The sequence below is a fragment of the Amphibalanus amphitrite genome, unplaced genomic scaffold (assembly GCF_019059575.1).
Source record: "Amphibalanus amphitrite isolate SeventyFive unplaced genomic scaffold, NRLGWU_Aamphi_draft 000189F_arrow, whole genome shotgun sequence".
NCBI classification, from domain to species: domain Eukaryota; kingdom Metazoa; phylum Arthropoda; class Thecostraca; order Balanomorpha; family Balanidae; genus Amphibalanus; species Amphibalanus amphitrite.
The window spans coordinates 562,546-568,545 of NW_024881684.1; positions in this window are offsets into that span (position 1 = coordinate 562,546).

Sequence of the window (6,000 nt, forward strand, 5' to 3'; positions counted from 1 at the left end):
CGAAAAAGGTAACATGACAAACGGGACAGATGAGACGAACGGTGCAAACGGGACAAATGAGAGTAATGGGACAAACGGGACGGACGACACAAACGGGACAAACGGGACGAACAGCGGTAGAAAAATCCGAATTTTCTACCGCAACCAGATGTCAACTGCATATAAAATAGACGAGCGAGTTATTAGAGACATCATATATGGCCATGTAAAATGCGTTGACGAGAATGACCGTTTACTATTGGTCATTTACTACAGGAATAGTAAGACAAAAGACCTGCTCATACGAAACAACACACACAGCAAAAATGACAAGTTGAAGTGCACCAATGTAGTTTATCGTTTTTCTTGTCCTTTCGAAGATTGTAGGCTTCGAGATATAAGCTACATCGGTGCTACAACTACGTCACTTTCGCGACGCCTCACCATGCACTTGAGGGATGGGGCCCCCAAACAGCACATGAACCAAGAACACCACACAACACTCACCAGAAAACATCTCACAGAAAACACAGACATCATCAAAACAGAACACAACAAATATAGACTCTTCATTGCTGAAGCCTTACTCATTAGACAGCACACACCAACACTCAACAAACAGGTCAACTCATGTGTCACACTAGGCCTGTGGCGCTAATCCGGACGTCAAGAACGATGTGTCCGTGTGATTAGCCTTGTATGTGACTAGTCTAGTCACCCGTACGTTGCGCAATTCCTTCTTAGGTGATAGGTATTTTTGTGTATATGTCTAAAAGAAGTGGTCTTACCCCTATTCACGAGACATTTTGTCATGTATTATGTAAACAACTGCATCTGGTACTGTGTTTTTCGATTCGTGAACGACTTGTTTGATAATGGTTTAGAGACAATAAACCGAAACGTCACTTATTTTTAACGATTTTAACGATTGTGTGACTCATTAATGAGCAATTTTGGACAACTAATATTTGGTCTTCCGTCTGGTACCAAAAAACTGATTCGCACTATAGAAAGAACCAACCGAAAGCTTGCTAAAGCTCACAACTCCTTGGTCTACAATGAAACATGTATCAAAGAAGATATTCTGCCAAAATATACCAATATATATATATATATATATATATATATATATATATATATATATATATATATATATATATATATATATATATATATATATATATATATATATATATATATATATATATATATATATATATATATATATATATATATATATATATATATATATATATATATATATATATATATATATATATATATATATATATATATATATATATATATATATATATATATATATATATTAGAGAGAGATAGGGAGAGAAAGGTATCAGAAGTTACGTACTTGTAAAAACACCGCTAATTATCCAGCACCTATAATGTCAAGGTTGTGAAAAACCGTTTTAACAACGTGTTGGCGACCACCAGCTGACAACGTGAACAGTTCTAGTGTTAAAACGTCAAATTTAACGATGAAGACTGAAAATGCGCATTGAAAGTCAAAGGAAATGCATTATATGGCTATATATGTCACCATGCATTACCAAAATATAATGTTGCAAGTGCGCGGTTGCTGCAACGTACCAATAAAACGTTGTCACAACGTTTTACCACAACTTTCGGACCAAACCATGGCTTCACAACGTTCAGAACGTTGCCACAACGTAATTAAAACGTAAGTTCGCAACTTACCGAAACACGACGTTGTGACAACGTTGTCCTAACGTTTCCTGTTAGCTGGGCCTTGACCTGAGGTCAACACCATAAGTTGACCTGACCCGAACAAAAAGTATATCATTCGATGCGCCTGAGCTAGCTAAACACGATGATGCCAAAATCGCGGCTCTACGGCCATTTTTGGCGAAGTTATTTACCAAAAACCGAACCCTTGCCTTAGATCACTTGACCTGACCTCAGAGGTCACCGGTTGACCTGAGACCTTTACAGCGGGTTCCTACCAGTCACTCTGCATTATACTTTGCCGCATACGACCACTTTACCGCTTAATTCTAGTTAAATTAGCGGCGCATTAGCGAGGTGGGTTCAATCAACCCCCTCGGCCGGGGCAAATGTAGGTCCGGCGAGTGAATTTAAGGAATTCTGAAGATACGATCGTGTTCCCCACTCAATTCTGCGTAAGATACCGGGTTCCGTATCTACGTAACTTGAACGTAACGGATGCGGCGGCCGCAAACGTAAATCGAGGTCCCGAATTCCCTATTCCTCAACACAGGCGGCGGCCGGTTCTTGGTCTGCGCAATATGGCCGCCACCGTTAGACACCACGGCCAATAGGATTGAAGCGGCAGTGCTCCCCTGTGGTGCGGTCCCACATTAAACAAAGTGTGATTTTATATGATTTTTTGAACATATGCCGTTTTTGCTCGAAAACTCAGAAATCATGACGTCACTAAAACCTCGATATCTAAAAATTTTCCGACCGATTTTTTTGAAACTTCGTCACAATAAACTTCAATCAATTCCCTACAGGTACCCAAAATTTGGCGCGCCTGCGGCGCGCCGTTTTTATGCTATGGCCCGGCGAAAAAAGTGGGGGCGTTTAACGCCTCCGCCCCAGCAACTCGCGGGATATAGCCTTCGAGCCTTCTTTTCCTTTGAAACATTAAAGAAATCAATTCCTGCGTTTTGGCTCCATGGCCTGCACCTCAATGATAATATTTATGTCACAATCTTAACCCGCGATCTGGCGGGGGGCTTCCCCCCCCCCCCGCCTTCAGACTTTTCGATATATCTACAGAACCACTGCGCCGATCGTCACCAAACTTTCATTGCCCTCCCGGGCATCAATTTTACAAATTGTGACAAAAAAATCAAAAGGCTATGTAGGCTTACCGCAAATGACGTCAGCGTGACGTCATGTTCTGCCGTTTTCGACCCAAAAAAGGTCTCGCGGGAAGAGCTGTCGACTCTACACCTCACACAGCCGCCTGGCTGCACGCGATCCCTGCGGCTAGTCTCGGTCTCCACCACTTGGATGCTGAGACAGTAAGGGTCGCAGTGGCTTTACGCTTGGGGGCTCCGATATCCCGCGCGGGGCTGGGGGGGGGGGTACATTTTACCCCCCTCGCGAATTTTTGCAATATCTCAAAAACGGCGGCGCGCAGCTCCACCAAACTTTCAGTACCTTTTCTTACATCAATTTGACACGTTCCCTGAAATTTTAAGCGAAATCCGTCGGAAAAATTTTGAGAAATTGACGTTTTAGTGACGTCATGGTCGCCATTTTCGCCTCAAAAACGGCAAAATTTCAAACGCTGCTAACATCTTCATTTTTAAAGGAATCAAGACTAACTAAAAAGGTTTTACGTAATTCTACTTTGTCTATCAAATGGCTATCTCGGTTTTTTGAAAAATTTGGATTTTGGCCCAATTTTTTTTTCAAACTGACTTTTTTGGGAAAATAATTATAAAATCTAAAATTTTGAGTGTATAGAAAAAACCGGAATATATGTCAGAGAAGTGGTCTATGTGCACCTCCATACTAATGTTTAGAAGAATCGGTTCAAAAATATGGGAGTTATTACAAATTTTATGACGTCACGACAAACAAAAATTTTGGAAAAAAAAATGTTTTTTTTTTAAGTTCTAGACCTCGTACGGAAACAAAAATAGCACCATTCGATTCGCCGTGAAAAACTGCATCAGATAGACACCTTTTTAGGCCTTAAAAACCAACTCCAAAATTTGACCTCACTTGACCTGACCGTGACCTGACTCGCCCTGAAATTCATCCAGAGGTGGTTCATATCACTTATTGAGTGTGCCTATTGAATTATATGAGTAAAATGACCCATAAAACATGTGTCGCACATGCCCTTTTCTATATTTTGTTTTTTGGTGACCTAACCTGACCTGACCTGACCTTGACCTCGTCCTCTGAATGATATTGTATGCAACGAATATTGTCTTGGTAGCCTAAGAACACGTTTTGGGCAATCACTCTCAGTCCATGACTCCATCCTTCGGCAACTACGGTGCAAGGCCGATACTGTAGAAACTTGCAATTTGTACCCTTGAGCTGACCTTGACCTCAACCTTTAAATTAAGTACATGTTTTTAGTTGTTCGTGTTGAGATCTTCCGATTGGCGTTTGAATTTTCCAAATCGGACCATTAGTTCGGGAGATAACAGGGGGGGGGGGTAAAATTTACCCCCCAGCCCCGCGCGTTCGGCTGGAGACCCCAGCCCCGCGCGGGATATGCGAGCCGCACAGCTGCACCCAGTGGACCGTTATGGACGCCACGGGCTCTCTTGCAAGAAGTCAGTCGGACGCCTCCCACGTCACGCTAACCTCAATGACGTGGTGAAGCGAGCGCTGTCCAGTGCAGGAGTGCCCTCGGTCCTTGAGCCACAGGGTCTGGACAAAGGGGATGGGAAGAGGCCTGATGGACTCACCCTGTTCCCTTACCAGCGCGGAAAAGTCTCACATGGGACGCAACCTGTGTGGATATGTTCGCCGAAAGTGCAGTGGTCAATGCTGCTCTTACCAGGTTCACCTGCCGTTGCAGCAGAAAGCCGCAAACAGGACAAATACATGGCCATCGCTGAGAAGCACATCTTTGTCCCTCTGGCAGTGGAGACTACCGGCACCCTGGGCCCAGCAGCCTCCGCCTTCCTTTCGGAGCTGGGAAAGAGGATCACCGAGGCAACAGGAGATCGCCGTGAAGTCACCTGGCTGCGTCGACGGGTGTCTCTAGCCATCAGCCGGGGAAACGCCGCCGCCGTTCTAGCCACCGCCTCCTCGGTGCAAGAGAGGCACGTCTCAATGAGGCCTAGAATGTCGTCAGGTCAGCCTCGTAATCCCGGAGAAAGAAACAGGCGGCAGCAACTACATGAAGAAGAAAAGCAAAGACCAGTTGATCAGCATCTTGTTCCAGTCGTCCAAGCAACTGACTCGAATGAGCCCGACAAGGACCCTCACGAGTCGCCGTCGCCGCGCCGGCTCAGTGATGCCTCCTGACGAGGGGGCGGCATTATATATATATATATATATATATATATATATATATATATATATATATATATATATATATATATATATATATATATATATATATATATATATATATATATATATACCAGGTTTATATATATATATATATATATATATATATATATATATATATATATATATATATATATATATATATATATATATATATATATATATATATATATATATATATATATACATATACATATTATGTTCGTGTATTTGGGCAGGATATTCTCATTTATACAGGTTTCGTTGAAGACCAAGGAGCATTGAGTTTTTGCAAGTTTCCGGTTAGTTCGTTCGATTGTTCGAATGAGTTTCTTGGTTTCAGAAGGTAAGTTAAAAATTAATTCTCCAAAGTTGCTCATCAATGTCAAGTTAATTGGTTACAAGTGACGTTTCGGTTTATTCCAGTAAACCATTTTCAAACATAACACATTCACGTATGACAAGTGTAAACATTTTCATCGGACATCATTTGAGAAATATGTTAAATGCAAATTATCACGTGAGTTTTGGCAGGGTCTTGCTACGGTAGTTGCGTCCCACATAAAGTACACTTCACATTCATCGAATAAATCAGGTCGATCAAAAGAATGTTACATCAGGCGAATACAAGCTGTCACGACATGAGTGCATCTTCCTCACTACATGTAAACGTCTTTACAGCCCTAGTGTAACGCAAGAGTTATGTTGTTTGTTGAGCTGTGGAGCGCGTTGTCTGATGAGTAATGCCTCTAGTATCCAGAGCCGTGTTCTGTTGTGTTGTGTTTTGATGATGGTCGTGTTTTCAGTCAGAAGCTTTCTAGTGATAGTTGTCTGGTGTGCTTGCGTCATGTGTTGTTTTGGTGCCCCGTCTCTAAGGTGCATAGTGAGACGCCTTGACAGTGATGTGGTTGTAGCGCCAATGTAGTTTATTTCACGAAGCCTACAATCTTCGTATGGACATGAAAATTCGTAAACTACATTGGTGCGTTTGAG